We start from the raw sequence: 19745 nt of genomic DNA on the forward strand, positions 1-19745 counted from the left end.
CAATACCATAAAATAGTTCCCACACTTTAAGTTGTTGGTGTGTTATAAAAGTGGCAGTCAATTCCTTAGGATGCTTCTGCTTTGTAACGTTGTCTCTGGTCAGTAGTTCAAAATTAGAAACGGGAACAGAAAGTCTTAGTAGGTTTGCTATAAATAGAAAAAACATACACATTTCAAAAGCTGTGTAGCTTCCGGTAAGGAATAAGAAATACAGTAAAAACTTACTGTCAACATGACACCTGATAACCTAGTCAGGCCTTGAGGCTGAAAACATTAAGATTTCACAAATGAACCCGGAACATCTAGAGAAAGTTTCAATGTCACAAAGAGATATGATATCTTAAACACTATCCTACTGTAACAATGTCACAAAGAGATGTGATATCTTAAACACTATCCTACTGTAACAATGTCACAAAGAGATATATCTTAAACACTACCCTACTGTAACAATGTCACAAAGAGATATGATATCTTAAACACTATCCTACTGTAACAATGTCACAAAGAGATATGATATCTTAAACACTATCCTACTGTAACAATGTCACAAAGAGATATGATATCTTAAACACTACCCTACTGTAACTCTGTTTATTCTGAGTTCCTTACGAGCGCAGTTCTTCTGGTAGTTTTATGCATTTGTAACATCTGTAAAAATCAGTTTTTATAAATGTTTGAAGTTTCTGAGTTTTCTTGTAATATTGTTATTATCATTAATTTTGTAACCCCGACCATGATGTATCAGCGGTAAGTGTACAGACGTACAACGCTACAATCTGAGGTCCGATTCTCTGTGGTACACAAAGCGTACATCACTCACAAAGTAGTATTTTGCCATAAAACAAGAACAACAACAAACTTCGTTCTCTTCCTAGTGGTCAGTCTGGTAGTCTGATATCTTCTAACGCTAAAAATGTATTCTCGATACCCGCATCACAGGTTTTGTAGCTTTGTACTTAACAACAAACAAACAAACTATAAATAAATCATTTGTTCTAATTTAATTGTGTTTCGAACAATTTAGGGCAACAGAAAAATGATATAACTGGTTCAGGTTTATTAAATTATGTAACTGTACATTTAACCAAAAAAGCATTACAGTACTGTTACGCAAAAATAAGTTTTCTGGTAGCCAATAAAATGTGCTTGGAACAGTAAATTAACTCACTTGGGTTTTGGTGGAGAATACATCAGATCAGTGAGAAACTACCGCCACGAGGGGGCTGATGAGACGTTGAAACTACCACAAAAAGGTTAGGGATGGGAGCTTCAACTAGGTGGTGAGGTACCTATTCTCGTCACAAGGTGTAGATGTCTTGCCCGCTTGTGCCCATGTTGACACCACCAGTACTGCCGAGCTAGATCGTAAGGTGTGTATCTACGGCTCGTTCCTCTAGTGACCAACATACCAGTAATTTCAAGTACTCTCCACGAGATCTCTACCAGAAAGGAAGCCCCAAAACATAGGTAGGCATAGCTGGTGCTCATGTTTTATCCAGAGTTTGTTGCAATATTATTACATAAGTCACGTGCTTTGTAGTTCTTATGTATACTTCGTTGTTTTCGTTCATTAACTTTTAACTTCGCCACGTCTGTATCTGGCATGCTTGTACCTCATTATTTTATACACAAAGAAACAATCATATATATAGTTCAACTTTATATGGTGTTTTCTATACACCTGTGTAAATCTGATCTGCAGCGACTCAACAATCAACAAGGTGTTTTGTTTAGGTGCAAGTTCCATCACTGCACGCCTTAAATAACGTTCATCTATAATACATAAATTGATTATAAAACCTAGAATGTCCTTAAAGAGTATTAAAACAAAACGTGACCAAGTTTCACAAATAGAGAAAACAGGTTTAAAAACGTGAAAACTCAAGTGTCTCACTAGAATAAGCTTCAACATCGATATCTTCTCGTTGTATGACAAAAGTCATCAATTATTGTTGTGTTGGTAAGATGAACAATGAGGTTCATTATTGTATGTTCCATGTAACCTCAGAATAAACGGAAAACATTTACTAATTGTACCAAGTAGTGGTTAATAAATGGATAAATCTTGACTGTAAGCTCGTAGTTAGTTGTTAATAAATGGAGAAATATTGACTGTAAGCTCCAAATAGTCGTTAATAAATGGATCAGATCTTGACTGAAAGGTCCATATAGTCGTTAATAAATGGACCAGAACTTGACTGTAAGTTCCAAATAGTCGTTAATACATGGATAAATCTTGACTGTAAGCTCGTAGTTAGTTGTTAATAAATGGATAAATCTTGACTGTAAGCTCGTAGTTAGTTGTTAATGAATGGATAAATATTGACTATAAGCTCCATATAGTCTTCAATAAATGGATAAATCTTGACTGTAAACTGAAAGTAAGATCGGAAGTCCAGCAAGATCTTTACTGAAGAATAGTTCAGAACTGACCAATAGAAGATTAGAATTCGTTCTTTAAGCAATTAAATATATAAATCCGAAGGTCGCGGGTTCGAATCCCGGTCGCACCGAACATGCTCGCCCTTTCAGCCGTTGGGGCGTTTAATGTGACGGTCAATCCCACTATTCGTTGGTAAAAGAGTAGCCCAGGAGTTGGCGGTAGGTGGTGATGACTAGCTGCCTTCCCTCTAGTCTTACATTGCTAAATTAGGGACGGCTAGCGCAGATAGCCCTCGAGTAGATTTGCGCGAAATTCACACAAAACAAAAAACAAATATATAAATAAACAATAATGAGATATCTACTGTATTCAATAAATGTTGTAGAAATTAGTAGAATACAAAAGAAAACGGACGTAAGCCTGAGCGGATAGTGTTATCAAATATAACATAACTATTTTAACACTGATAACGTTCTTTATATTTTACCAAATTCTTGACAAAATTTTAGTAGAAAATCAACTATTCAACTAGGCCTAGATAATTTGAATGTTTTTACCAAGTGAATAGAATGCTTTACAATCATATCTACTCCCACCCTCATCGGAGACTTCGTGATGAGCTTGTGTGTTTAAAAAAAATTAAAATTCGAGGTTAGTTGCATATCTGTCGCGCCAAACATGCTCGCCCTTTCAGCCGTGGGGGCGTTATAATGTGACGGTCAATCCCAATATTCGTTGGTAAAAGAGTAGCTCAAGAGTTGGCGGTGGGTGGTGATGACTAGCTGCCTTCCCTCTAGTCTTACACTGCTAAATTAGGGACGGCTAGCACAGATAGCCCTCGAGTAACTTTGTGCGAAATTCACAAACAAACCTTTCGAGGTTAGTAATGCGTGATAAACATGGCCCAACCAACTGTTAATGTGTTTTGCGATAAAACAAACATTGAACAATTTACTGTGATGCACCTTTAAAATATTATAAATCAACATTAATAAAAGGAGAAATAACATACCTTGGCTGTTAACCACTGCTATTATTTCATTTGTTTAACAGTATATCTACATAAGTATTAGAAATGTCCTCTTGTAAGACATCACATGTTCACTGTTGCTTTGATTCTGTTTTCTACACGTTTTACATGTTCGGCAATTCCTTATAAATAAAAAAATGTCATTAGAGTGTTACTAGATACTGATCTGTTATCAAGATAATAAAGGCTAGGGACATTAGAAGGAAATAAGACTGTTATTAAAAAGGAAAGATGAGCTGGTAATATGTGAGAAATGAGCTGAAAGAGTTGGTAATATGTGGTGAGTTAAACTAGTCGATAAGTTCTGAGGAAACGAGTTAAGCGAGTTGATAAGGTGTCAGGAGACGAAAGTAAAGAGAGGCACACAAGAATTATGGACTAAGGAGTGGGATCCCGTAAAAATGTCGAAAAAGAAAGAGATTAGATACTTGTAACAGGGTGAATTAAAAAGTCTATTCAACAAATTGAAATAAAATGTCAGTCAAAGAATCGAAAGTTAAGGTATGGCCACCTCTTATTTCAAACTGTTGACCAGAGGAAGGACAATCAGTGGGTAGCCCCCGCTATCTTCACGGTTATTCTTAATATGATAATGAAACTGCCCCATTCTTATAACGCTTTCACAGTTGAAAGTATGGAGTGTGTTCAGTGGAATGTTACAAGCTCGCACCTTTGACTTTCCAGTTTGCAACCTGGCACGCTAACAATTAGACGATACTCAGTCAAATATGTTTTATAGATAGGTGCATTAAAATATATCTAGAGTTTATATAAATATAAATGTAGTCAGCGATTAAAGAAATTCTGATATTAATACTAGCGATAGTACAATGAATGTATAAACATAACTTATTAGTAATGTGACTTTGTTATTTGTTTGCATTCAGTGAAATAAAACCAAAAGCGTTATTCATTGATCCGTGTATAGTCACTAATAGTGTAATAGGTAGGAAAAAAAATTTTAAGCAGAATAAAGTGAAGTAATTATGGTAAAAGAAGACAGACCAGTGTTCTGTCGAAACACTTAGTATGCTCTACTATAAATAAATCACTTCATTATGCTTTAAAATCGTTGCTTGCCAACTTATTATTATATTGGCATGAGGTGCTTTCTTAGGCAAGTATTTATAGTTACTATTCTCAGCAACAGATGGCGAGTATGATCAACCCAACGCGACATGACGATTTTGCTTTGCATTTTTAATTTTTTTTTTCTTTTTGACCTGTTCGCTCCCTGCTATAATAAGACCAACTCACAATATGCAAAAGAAGTATATTAAACAATAATTAAGCTTACAATTTCAGGACAGGAAATGCCAACCTAAATTGGTTTTGAAACTGGTTGCAATCTTATTGCTCTCACAAATCCTTGACAAACGTTTTTTATACGATAATAAGGTTCCATTTGATTGTTATATATCCTCTTTTTAAGTAGTAGTATTGGATTCAGTGTAATTCATACACACCACGTGATCACTTGCTCATGAGAACAGAGTCTGTGAAACATGATAGTATATACAATAATAAGTTTTCAATGTAACTCTCAGCTATATATGTTATTTATTCTATGAAGGCTTATGGATGTTATTATATACAATATTGTTGTAAATTTGTTGTTCGTATGATAAAACAAACAGTATTACCACTTTAAAATGATGAAGTAAAGTATTTGAATTTTTATTTAAAAATTCGATGAATAATTTATCATTTAAATCAGTACACAATTCATAATTTTTAACTAGAATAGGTGTACATTATTACAAAACAACCTAACACTTCTACTGAACACCTAATACTGCAGCCTGCTTACACTTTTATTTAACACCTAACACTGCAGCCCAACAACACTTTTAATTACTACCTAACAATGCAACCTGGTAAGTTTTCTAATTAACACTAAATACTGAAGGCTCACAGGAATTTTGATTAACACCTGATACTGTAGCCTAGTAACATTTCTAATTAACACCTAACAACATAACTATTTTAAAATATATATATATACATTTCCTGATTATGTTTTTGTTACAAAGCAAGAAAAGCTTGAAATATTTTACAAAAATTTGATTTTAATAGTTTGTGTGATTTATTTTGTTTGTTTGTTTGGAATTTCGCACAAAGCTACTCGAGGGCTATCTGCGCTAGCCGTCCCGAATTTAGCAGTGTAAAATTAGAGGGAAGACAGCTAATCATCACCACCCATCGCCAACTCTTGGGCTACTCTTACCAATGAATAGTGGGGTTGACCGTCACATTATAACGCCTCCAGGGCTAATATGGCGCATGTTTGGTGCGACGGGGATTCTAACCCGCGACCTTCAGATTACGAGTCTAGTGCCTTAACCACCTGGCCATGCCGGGTCCTGTGGTTGTGGTGTGGACGGTTGGTAATTCTGTTCAGTATCACAGAATTAATGACGGTGGAAGACGGCCTCAATAGCTTAGCTGTTAACACGAAATACAAACACAGTTGGTCTGATAACTGAATAAAGAACTTCCTTTCCAGTTAAATCAGGGGTTCGATTGTCCACGGTGGACTCGGCAAATAGCCAATTATGGCTTTGCTATAAGAAAACACATACACTACTTTCCACTTTCTGACCCACCAGTGGCACAACGTTATGTCTGCGGACTCAAACTACTAAAAACGGGGTTCGATACTCGTGGTGGGCAGAGCACAAATAACCTATTGTGTAGCTTTGTACTTAATTCCAAACAAGCAACCAATACAGTTTTTTGAATACACTCACCTACTTCCTGAAATACGGTTGTTGTAGTCAACACACGAAAACCGTTTCTGTTATAAAAAGGAAACTGTGAGTTATTCTGTTAGTACACAGAAACTCTCTCGCAACAACAAGAACAAAAAAAAATTCAATCACAGTTTATTACCCCTGAGAAACGATGCTGAAGAAGGGGACTGAATCTAGCTGGGGCATTCCTCTCACATAATGGACTGAATCTAACTGGGGCATTCCCCTCACATAGAGGGCTGAATCTAGCTGGGGCATTCCACTTACATAGGGGACTGAATCTAGCTGGGGCATTCCCCTCACATCGCCGACAGACTGCTTGCGGGTTATAAGTGTTTTAGACCATTCTCCGGAGTTACTTTTTTTACATTAATATTTAGGTGTGCTTCATTCTTTCGCTGAAATCGACCATTATATGTATGTCACTGCATCCTGGTCTCATTTTCTAAACTCATGTTGGTAAAAGTCTGGAGGGCTAAGTGTTTTTTATTGTTCTCAAACCTTTGCGGACTCAGCAGCCACAACGATCGTTTCATTTTCTAATTAAACATAATTTATTCGACCACGTTTCGGGCAACGGAACGTCTAATAAATTATATTTAATTTGGCAGATAATTCATTTGGTTTTATCTAATCATGGAGGAAATAAATTACTTACCTTTTGGGTTTTTTCTCTCTATTATCAAGCTTGCTAGTCCGTCGTAAAGTATTTTTGGAGTTAGGTATGGTTATTCACAATAACACAGAAATGTTAAGTCTCCTAATAAAACAACTAAAACACTTTAAATATTGCCAACTCTCATCAAACAACAGTTGAGTTTGAAAGTCAAGGACAAATAGAGGGTCAAAAGTTTTAGAATTTTATAAAAAACTTATGCAAACTATGACACGCTATATATTTTTTTTTTTCTTGTTTGATAGCTAATTGAAATATAACTAACTACCTCAGCCACATTAGTCTGTCCCTGTAAAACTGTGAATATTTTCCTCAGCCACATTAGTCTGTCCCTGTAAAACTGTGAATATTTTCCTCCACCACATTAGTCTGTCCCTGTAAAGCTGTAAATATTTTCCTTCACCACATTAGTCTGTCCCTGTAAAACTGTGAATATTTTCCTCAGCCACATTAGTCTGTCCCTGTAAAACTGTAAATATTTTCTTCAGCTACATTAGTCTGTCCCTGTAAAGCGGTAAATATTTACTTCCACCACATTAGTCTGTCTCTGTAAAGCTGTAAATATTTTCCTCCACCACATTAGTCTGTCCCTGTAAAACTGTGAATATTTTCCTCAGCCACATTAGTCTGTCCCTGTAAAACTGTAAATATTTTCTTCAGCTACATTAGTCTGTCCCTGTAAAGCGGTAAATATTTACTTCCACCACATTAGTCTGTCTCTGTAAAGCTGTAAATATTTTTCTCCACCACATTAGTCTGTCCCTGTAAAACTGTGAATATTTTCCTCAGCCACATTAGTCTGTCCCTGTAAAACTGTAAATATTTTCTTCAGCTACATCAGTCTGTCCCTGTAAAGCGGTAAATATTTACCTCCACCACATTAGTCTGTCTCTGTAAAGCTGTAAATATTTTCCTCCACCACATTAGTCTGTCCCTGTAAAACTGTAAATATTTTCTTCAGCTACATTAGTCTGTCCCTGTAAAGCTGTGAATATTTTCCTCAGCCACATTAGTCTGTCCCTGTAAAGCTGTGAATATTTTCCTCAGCCACATTAGTCTGTCCCTGTAAAGCTGTGAATATTTTCCTCAGCTTTTAGTGCTTTTTCTTATGATTTTGTTTACGAATTTGTGAAATTCTATTAAATGTTTACACTTTTTGGTTTCTTAATTTCTGTTAAGTGTCATTAAATATCAAGTAAAATTATTCATTTTCAATTTCGCGCAAAGCTACACAAGGGCTATCTGCGCTAGTCGTTTCTAATTAAGCAGTGTAAGACTAGAGGGAAAGCAGCTAGCCATCACTACTCTCGCCGACTCTTGTACTATTCTGTTATCAACGAAAAGTTGGATTGGGCGTCACATTATAGCACCCCTACGGCTGAAAGGGCGTGGAGGCGTTATAGGATGATAGCAATTTGATCCCACGACCCTCAGATTACAAGTTGAGCGCCTTAACAATTTGGGATCATAGTAAAGTAAAAGATAAAATAAATTATCTAATAATGATTATTGAATATTTTGCCATGTAGAGTAGAAACGACTAAACTTATTCAATCTTAGCATATAACAGAATTACTCGTTAAGTGAATTATTATCCATCATTCTTATGTTTTTTTTCCAATATCTGTAGGCATAGCTAATGCCTCTCAGCCGTGGGGGCGTTATAATGTGATGGTTAATCCCACTAAAAAAGAGTAGTCCACGAGTTGACGGTGGGTGGTGATGACTAGCTGCCTTCCATCTAGTTTTACGCTGCTAAAATAGGGACGGCTAGCGCAGATAGCCTTCGTGTAGCTTTGCGCGAAATTAAAAAAAAACCATATCGGTATTCATGTTTTTGTTTTCTTTATGGGTCTAAATATAAACAACTTTTGATTGCTTATTCGTAGCGACGACTGGTAATAAACAGCAAGATCAAATATAGCTTATCTATATGTTTATTCTATCGCTGACAATAAATCAGTTTTAAAATTGAAAACTCCCATACTATCCATCTCTCAGGTTTACCTTATATCATTAAAAAAATATATTTTGGTGTCGCTTTTGAGCCATTTGTTAAAAACAAGCTTTTCCCAAAATTCATTAGTCGGGCGTAGCCTATTGGTAATATGTGCTAGGATGCGGAACGAAAGGTCCAAGGTTCGAGAAGTAATATCAATAGAGAGAGAGTAACAGTCAGCCCTTTCTTTTTTTACCGGGTTCTTATAATCAGGTAAAGCCCTTGTGGCGATGGATTTTGCCGACGGGGTACCTTCCCTTTTCTGTTAGTTCAAAGTTAGGGACTGCTATTCCTTAACCGCTAGAGGTCTCTGACCTAGCCGTCTAGCCCATAGGCGTATGCACGTGTCGTTCAGGTTGAAATTTTCAATTCTAAATTCAATCGTAATATGATAGTTGGGTAAGTCAGTAGTTTAAAAAGTGCCTCACTGCGAACGCTTTACATGTTAATTATTTAGTTCAATAATTTATTGCTACTGTTCGATGGTGGTCACGTCTTTAAAGCTACCAAAGAAAATATATGGTGTACCAGGGACAAAAAGAAAAACATGAACAGCTAAAGTAAGCAAGTGATGTAAATGTTAGTGATAAATTGATAGATGGGTGGAAGTAATTATAATTAGATAGATAGCGAGGAAAAAATAGTAGATGCCTGGTTATAATTGGAATTGGGAAATTTTAATGTGAACAGCACGTTATGCACGTGAGCTACGTCCAGTTCCAAAGATTTTTATATGCAAAAACGGCTCGTTTGGGTTGAGAAAATATTTTACACAGAAGAGCGAACAACGTTTCGCTCTTCTATGTAAAATATTTTCTCAACCCAAACGAGCCGTTTTTGCATATAAATTTCTCAACAAGTGGGTTTCTCGACATCACTGAGTTTCAAAGATTGATTATAATTAAGCAAAAACTACACAATGAACTATCTATGCTCTACCAACCACGGGTATCCAAACGCGGATTCTAGCGTTGTAAGTCGGAAGACATTATGCTGTGTCCCTGAATGGCCGGAAACTTGAAAATATATTTTCTTGTTTTATAAAAACTGCTTCTTAAAGACATTAGACTTGTTTTAGAAAAAGTAACTAAGAAATACATTAGACTTGTTTCAGTTGAAACTAACACAGAAATACATTAGACTTGTTTAGTAGAAACTTAGAAATACATTAGACTTGTTTCAGTAGAAACTAACATAGAAATACATTAGACTTATTTTTATAGAAACTAACTTAGGAATGCTTTAGACTTGTTTTAGTAGAAACTAACATAGAAATACATGAGACTTGTTTCAGTAGAAACTAGCATAAAAATACATTAGACTTGTTTTAGGAAACAGTACCTTAGAAATACATTTGACTTGTTTTAGTAGAAAGTACCTTAGAAATCCATCAGCCTTGTTTTGGTAGGAACTTGCTATTTGTTATTTCGAATTTCGCGCAGAGCTACTCGAGGGCTATCTGCGCTAGCCGCCCCTAATTTAGCAGTGTAAGACTAAAGGGAAGGCAGCTAGTCATCAGCACCCACTGCCAAGTCGTGGGCTACTCTTTTACCAACGAATAGTGGGATTAACTGTTACATTATAACGCCTCCACGGCTGAAAGGGCGAGCATGTTTGGTGCGACTAGGATTCGAACCTGCGACTCTCGGATTACGAGTCGAACGCCTTAACACACTTGGCCATGTCGGGCCTAGTAGGAACTAACCTAGAAATATATCAGACTTGTTTTAGTAGAAACTTACTTTGAAATACATAAGACTTGTTTTAGTAGCAGCTAACATTGAAATACATTAGACTTGTTTCACTAGAAACTATCTTAGAAAGACATTGGACTTATTTTAGAAGAAACTATCTTAGAAATACATTAGACTTGTTTTAGTAGAAACTAACATAGAAATAGATTTGACTCAGAAACTCGCGTAGAAAGATGTTAAACTATTTTTCTAGGAACGAACAGAGAAATACATTATATTTGTTTTATTAGAAACAAACACAGAAATGCATTAGACTTATTTTACTTGAAACTTACTTAGAAATACATTAGACTTGTTTTAGTAGGAACTAACATAGAAAGACGTCAAACTTGTTTTAATAGAAACTAGCTTAGAAAGACGTTAGAATTGTTTTACTAAGAACTAACATAGAAAGACATCAGACTTATTTTATTAGAAACTAGCATATAAGTACATTAGACTTATTTTAGTAGAAATTAGCTTACAAATACATTAGACTTGTTTAAGTAGAAACTACCTTAGAAAGACATTAGACATGGAGAGACATCAGACTTGTAATAGTAGAAACTACCTTAGAAAGACATTAGACATGGAGAGACATCAGACTTGTAATAGTAGAAACTACCTTAGAAAGACATTAGACATGGAGAGACATCAGACTTGTAATAGTAGAAACTACCTTAGAAAGACATTAGACATGGAGAGACATCAGACTTGTAATAGTAGAAACTACCTTAGAAAGACATTAGACATGGAGAGACATCAGACTTGTAATAGTAGAAACTACCTTAGAAAGACATTAGACATGGAGAGACATTAGACTTGTAATAGTAGAAACTACCTTAGAAAGACATTAGACATGGAGAGACATTAGACTTGTAATAGTAGAAACTAGCCTAGAAATGCATTAAACTTCTTTTAGTAGCAACTAACATAGAAATACATTAGACAAATATTAGTAGGAACTATCTTCGGAATACATTAGACTTGTTTTAATTGAAACTTAGAAAGACGTTAGACTTTTTTCCCTAAATTTCTTGGACCGGTTTACGAAGAGACCATCACGTGTATGCGAAGATAGATATATAGGTATATGTCACTTCTCTCTTTCCTTCATCGTTTATGTAGAGATGGTAAAGATTAGAAAGAAATGTAACATTCTTTCTGTATGGTTCTCTGTACCCACCCTCCGTGGTTCGCATGGTTGATCTGACTACTGTAATACGCACAGGACAAAAAGAAGGACAGATTGGATGAAGTTCTTCAAACATAGCTTATCTTTGACATTAATGTCACCAGACTAGAGGGAGACGACCGTGTGTACAACGTGGGAACGTACAGTGGCTCAAATCTGGGTGAAGAGGGCGTGTTTTGTGGGCAGTGTTCTCCCCCTATATTCCATATTTTAATTACTTTGATCTATTCAAGTTTCAAGAGAAAATGAAAACTTACCTGAGGATGGACGATGATTAGACACAAGCTGAAGATAGGTTAGTGGAATATCCAGTTATGATGTACAGAGTAAGTCCAACAGATACGGTTAATAATAACCCAATGGAACATTTAACAAAATGTTGAACAGGATTTTAAGAGTTAAAAACTATACAGATTATCTGATTGAAGAGTTTAAAAATATTACTTAAGAGTTACCATATAGATTACTCACCTAGATCCTAACGTTATAAAATGCATATAAATTGTCCAACCGGATCTTAAAATTTACAAAATTATATAAAAAATTGTCCAATTAAACCTTAAGGGTTAAAGTGAACAGAGATTGTCCGGTCTAACCTTAAAGGTTAATTAGAAATGGCGATTGAACTTTAAATTTATAAAGAGGCATAATAAATTCAGATGGTAAGGGCAAATATTGATATAACAAATTATCTAACCAGATTTTAAGGGCAAAATAATGATAAAACAGATACCTAAGAACTCCCTAAGTATTTTGAAAAATGGCTTATAGATTGTCCAGTTGAACAGTAAGTTTGTTTTTTCGATGCAGTGAGGGTAACTGAATCCGTGAGAATTTGATAGCCCACTAATTAAAATGACTGTTATCCTAAACGGCCAGGTCAGACATTCGAGGGGTCAGGCTTACCATTTCTTAAAATTGAGCTACTGATCCGAGGGAAACCGACCAACCAGCAGTATCTGCTACCGCATGACACTTATAATGTCATGTTTTAAAATTGAAAATATGCAGGATGTCCAACGGTATAAGTTCTTGAATTATAAGTCCTGCGACCCTCATTCTGACTCGCTGATCACTGGTTTGTGCTCTACTGTAACAGAAAATGAGAGAAGTTGATAATCGATGAAGGTGGGGATACTTATGTATTTCGTTAACATTTAAATCTAAGTTGCATCAGAAATAAATAACATGACGCATGAAGGTTTGGAAGCTGTCCACTATAAAAATGGGTCCAGGGGCGAATCTCTCCGGATGCTCTGAAATTGTATAAAAGTTATTTCCTAACCGTGTTTATTTTTATTGTCTTTTTAATTTCGATTTAGAATTTTTGTTTCCGTGGGGAAACACTTTATATACGTGCGTGCTCTTCACTCTCTCTCCTTCTCTCAGGATTACTTACTGATTTCTTTTGTCACGTTTAAATACCTAAGAATCTTGATTATTATATTTTCCTCTATTGTATTCTAAACTGAAAATTGAGCATAAAATAGATATTTAAAGAAAAGAAACGTATTCACGTTCTTATCACGTGATGGAATTTGTGCATTTTTCTTCTCATTAGGCTAGTAAAATGTTGAGATTTCCCCTCCAATATTTCAGTAAATTATTTAGTAACTCAACAAAAAATACCTTCCACAATAATGAAGAGATGGAACTACCAGATACTAACTATTCGTTGAAAATTGTTTTATTCTGAGCCTTGCTAATGGCTTGTAGCCAATAATCTCTACACCAGTGACAGTGGAGCTAATGCGTAAGAACGCTTGCAATCAGGTTGAACCGATTCAAAAGTGATCATGTGCAAGGGTCTCGTATCTGAACTGAGAATGTATCTCAAGACGGCTGGCATGGGTAATAAAACCCTTTAATAATACCCATATCAGCCGTCTGGAGATATATTTTTACTTCAAGTCATCACGAACAACTGAACTGAGGTTCCAAAAAAAGTGAAAAAAAAGATAGTTTTGCAGATTATGACGTCATAGGGAGAGGGAAGATCTTTTTAACATTCTACTCTCGTGCTTCTTTATGGCGTAAATAATCATTTCTTGATCCGATAGAGCAATTAGCAGGTTTTAATAAAACTGGATATCACAGTAACAAACCGGACTATGGAAAACAGTAGAATACAACTTTAGTGATTTAATTTTCTCTTCTGTATGTGTTTTCTCACATTTGATAATACAATTTATTGTTTACCACACTTGATACGACATACTGTTTACCACACTTGATACGACATACTGTTTACCACACATGATACGACATACTGTTTACCATAGATGATACAGTATATTGTTTACCACAGATAATACAATATATTGTTTACCACAGATGATGCAATATATTATTTACTTTAGATGATACCACATATTTTTTGCCACACATGGTACCATAGATAATAAATACAATGTATTGTTTACCACAATGGCACCACATATTGTTTACCACACAAGGTACAATATATTCTTTACCACAGATGATACCACATATTGTTTGCCACACATGGTATCACATATTGTTTACCACAGATGATACCACATATTGTTTGCCACACATGGTATCACATATTGTTTACCACAGATAATACAATATATTGTTTACCACACATGCTGCAACATATTGTTTACCACAGATGATACCACATATTTTCAAAGGATGAAATGAAACAAAACAGTCTTAAAGGATTGTGAGCCTCATTGGTCAAAAGTGAGCACGTGAGTCGGTGCGGCTGAATAAACTGTGAACAAAAAAGTTTGAAGTTCGAACAAACGATTCTATTCCCCGTCTGCTTGACCCGCGGAAGATAGTGAAAAGAAAAAAACTGTATTCACGCCCAAGTAACTAAAGTACAACATTTTCGTTTCTTCACACAGGAAATATTTTTTTCATTTGTACAAAACTACACGTTCTAAATTCAATTTAATATGGCAAAGTCCACGTCATGAAGTACCTTTACTTTCAGTAATATTTGCAAGATATTTTGTCACAAGAAATTCGCAAATAAGATAAAATCTGATAAAAGATTTGGGCAAATTGTAATCTTATTTTCCTTATTAATTTTGGTAACCTTTTTTATCTTCAATCGTATTTCTATATGAGTTGTCACTTTTTTACATTCTTGTATTGGTTTGTTGAAGTTATTTTAAACCTACTTTTACAAATATAAATTAAGATTGATTATGAAAAAGGGCGAATAGCAGACGCTTGTTTTCTTTAAACTCAAACAATTATGACGTCAAAATCTTCTGACTTTGTTCATACTTGGACAAGTGTTACGTGTCATACTTCCGGCTCCGTTTGTTGTTTTTAAGCCCAAAGCTACAGAATGGGCTATTTGTATTGTTCCCACCACGAGTATTTAAACACAATTTTCAGCGACATAAGCCTTCAGGCTTTATCTCTGTGTCACTGAAGGAGGGAAACTTACTGAAAATGCTCGTCTTTTCTCGAAATTCACAGATGTTCTTCAAAAAATGTGGTCCATGAGTGAAATGTCAGGCGCTGTCTTGTCCATGCTTTATTTTATATAATCGTACAGTGCTCTAATGGAAACAGGATATTATATTCCTTCTTCAGTGATTCGTATTGAGGATAGCGGGCAGGTAACGCGTAGCCGTCCCTTTAAACCAATGAGTTACACACGCAGTCAGTTGTTTCAAACGCTATTCTCAAACGAGCGTACTTGAAAAACAAAAAAAAAATCTCTTCAGGATCCGAGGACGAGGCAGATACGATGTAACATGCAAACTCCAAACAGATGAAAACTCAGCTGTTTCAATAGAATTTAATTTATAAAGCAACTTAAATAACTTCCTAAAAAGTTGAATAACTGTTTATGAAAGAAATAAACAATACTAAACAGGTTAGTTATTAATATGACATAAAGTACATCTAACAACACTAAACAGTTTAGTTATTACAATATCTTACAATACTAAACAGTTTACTTATTACAATATGATATGAAGTACATCTAACAATACCAAACATTTTAGTTATTACAGTAACATATAAAGTACATCTAACAATAACAAACATTTTAGTTGTTACAGTAACATATAAAGTAATCTAACAATAACAAACATTTTAGTTATTACAGTAACATATAAAGTACATCTAACAATAACAAACATTTTAGTTGTTACAGTAACATATAAAGTACATCTAACAATAACAAACATTTTAGTTGTTACAGTAACATATAAAGTACAATTAACAATACTAAACAGTTTAGTTATTACAATATGATATGAACTACATCTTTCAATACTAAACAGTTTAGTTATTACAGCATGATATAAATTACATCTTTCAATACTAAAGAGTTTAGTTATTACAATATAATATGAAGTACATCTAACAATACTAAACAGTTTAGTTATTACAGCATGATATAAATTACATCTTTCAATACTAAAGAGTTTAGTTATTACAATATAATATGAAGTACATCTAACAATACTAAACAGATTAGTTATTACAGTATGATATAAAGCATGTCTAACAATACTAAACAGATTAGCTATTACAGTATGATATAAAGTACATCTAACAGTACTAAACAGTTTAGTTATTATTATAACATACTTCCAGTATTGCCAGTGATGTAAACAGTTTAAAAACAAGGTATTGGTATCTGACTGCTATGGCTGTAATATGAGGGGGCGTATTTTGGGAGCTAAGTGCTTGCCCCCAGAACAGGAAGGCTCAACCTGTTTGAACATTAAGGAAGCTGACATAAAAAAAGAAAAATACATGAAGGCAAGTAGTGAAAGTTTGGGGTCGTTATACTCAAGTTCGGGCCCCTGTTGGTCGTAAAAATAACGGTCGCCTTCGTCTTATGACCAGCCAATCGTAATTGCGTATTTGTACTCATTGAAAATTGCTTCTATTTGAGAACCTTTATTGGTCAAAGCCTTTAATTTCACAGCTGTCCTTAAACAACCATGGAACGAATCACTGCTCATTTATCATTACGAAAAGTTTTAGGTTAAATGTTAAAAGACGATTTAGTCACGCTGAGAAACAGCTGTATGTTCAGCGAGATGGGTGTTATAATAATTTTATATATGTTATAAAGCCATTAACAGCAGTTATCACCTTCCTTTGAGTAATAAACACAGGAGATGTCAGGATGAATTTGTGTGGTAGGTATGTAACATGTAGATAATATTTTTGTAACTCTCGATCACCTAATTTCGGTTTAAATTAATGACTGCATGCAGAAACGCCACCTATTGATGGTTTATATCTTTACAGGCTGAACAAGAGTCAGTGAGGATAGTTTAATTTCTTTATTCTAATTATTGTTCACCCATCTGTATCGGCATTGTTTGTTTTGTGTTTTTGTCGTTTTCTTCTAGATTTATTTCAAAACTCTTCTTTTCCCACAGTCTGTTTTTGTTGTTCAATAGTTTTTTCTGCTAATAACCCTCTTGGTCCTCGTTTGCATATAGTACCACTCAGTTTGAAAATTGCAATAACTTTTGACTTTTGTTTTTACAATTATGAACATGTTTTAGGTAATTTCAAACACGAATTATATCTATTAATACAAAAATACGTAACGCGCCAACTGATAAAACTTGAACTATTTTCCTACTGATATTCTTTTAAAGTAAATCATCTGATGAAAAGTAATTTTTTACGATATCATAGTCAACGTTCATCACCTCACTTCTTCTGTTTGTCTGAACTGGTTAATATGTTAACTCCATATCTGTTATAATTTATAACAAATTATTAACTTGTTTTATACGTACTCTGTGTCTTAATATCCAGACGACACAATTATTTTCAAATGACAATCCTATTTCACTGTATTTTTGTTTATCGTCGTCTCATTTTCCTCCGTCTAAATTAATTAACCTTACTTTAACATATATTATATAACGTAGTTGCATTTGCTCCTCTTTGTAAAACTTTTCTTCGTACTTATATTAATATAACACCATTAGTCCTTTACAGTTTTCTTCACAGTTGTATTAATATAACACCATTAGTTCTTTGTTTTCACACTTTCCTTATAGCCCTTTTCACTTAATGTTAGCATTTTTACCACTATATTCTTAACTAACACTGTTACATCAACAATACTTCCTACAAATAGTTGTTTCAATAAACTGTTCTAACTTAACACCGTTACTTGAACAATAATTCCCACATATAGGTATTTTAATAAACTATTCTAACTTAACACCGTTACTTGAACAATACTTCCCACATGTATATATTTTAATAAACTATTCTAACTTAACACCGTTACTTGAACAATACTTCCCACATATAACTTTCTTTAGTAACTTTTCCACATTTCAGTTTTTAAAACTTCGTTAAATTCTGTTACTGTTTTTATATTCAACTTACCTGTAACATATATTTTATCCCTGTTTAACTTGTCTATTATAGTTAAGCCTACTTACACAAATGATAGTCGTTCTAAAAACTGATGTTTTTAAGCGTTCGTTTATTTTAACCTGTCATTTTCACCTTTAAATCAAACCAATTACTTTATCGATGTCTTTATCTTTCATCGTGAAGTAATGTAAACATGTCATCTACCTCCCACGCTCCCTTATCTTTATTTATGGACTTCATACACAGGTATTCGAAGCAGAGTTCTTTTTATATATTATGTCTTTAGAACGGGTGTATTTCAATACTTAATTATCCTGAATAACACATGCGCAATGAAGGCACATCCTTTGTGCTAAACAGTAGCCGCGTCATCATTTATCTGGCTTAGGATTTAGATTGGTTTGATGATAAAAGCCGCTCTAACTGGCCTTGAATCTTCAGTCGACTTAATGTTAAGATCACATTTCGACCTATGTACCTTCCCATAATGGATTAGTGTTACTACCAAGACTAGTGTTCTCTGTTTTCAGAGGACCCTCAGGTCCTCTTGGAATTGTTTTATTTTGTTCTGAAGAAAACTATTATAACGCATCTGTTATTCAAAATATCTATTGTCTATCTTGTCTACCTGTTAGTTTGTCTGCGTAACTACGTTTCATACATATACGTGGCGCGTTTTGGCCCTGAGGTAAAACTGTAAATGTCGGAGCTGGCAAGCCTGGTTTGAAACCCTACGAAAACACAAAACATTCCTCACACTTTAAACTCTGGGTTTGTTATAAGAGTGACAGCCAGATTCTTAGTGTGAATGTTGGGTGATGCTAACTGGCTGTCTTCCCTCTAGCCAGTAGTTCAAGATTAGGGACTCGACAGACAATAGATAGCCTTAAGTTTTACCATATATATACAATTATGTATCTATTTACACGCCCCCAGTGGCTCAGCGGTATATCTGCAGACTTACAACGCTAAAGACCGGGTTTCGATGCTCGTGTTGGGCATAGCATAGATAGCCCATTGTGTAGGTTTGTGCTTAATTCAAAAAACAACATTTATTTATACTAATTCTCATGAGTTTCTGTCTTGCTTTCACAAGACAGAAGGGTATCCTACACCCGATATGATATATTTCAGTAAGTTTTTGCTGAAATATATCATATCGTGTGTCGTTCAGAGATCATATGTTTCTAGAAGAGACTAATGGAACAGCGCTACATCTGAAAATTTGTAGCGGTTGTAGGTAGCGTCGCTACTCGTTACATTTTTAACGCAAGGTATAAATTATAATCATTTGTTTATTGTATACAATGATATTTTATCTATTTATAAAAACAATTATTATATATGTACATCGATGGCTTACCAGCTATCCGTGACATAATAATGGTGGCCGGCCAGGTGGTTAGGGCGCTCGACTCGTAACTGAGGGTCGTTGGTTCGAATCCCCGTCACACCAAACATGCTCGTCCTTTTAGCTGTGATAGCGTTATAATGTTACGATTACTCCCACTATTCGTTGGTAAAAGAGTTGGCGGTGGTTGGTGATGACTATCTGCCTTCCCTGTAGTCTTACACTGCTAAATTAGGAACAGCTAGTGCAGATAGTCCTCGTG

Source organism: Tachypleus tridentatus, chromosome 3 (genome assembly GCF_004210375.1).
Source record: "Tachypleus tridentatus isolate NWPU-2018 chromosome 3, ASM421037v1, whole genome shotgun sequence".
Classification (NCBI taxonomy): Eukaryota; Metazoa; Arthropoda; class Merostomata; order Xiphosura; family Limulidae; genus Tachypleus; species Tachypleus tridentatus.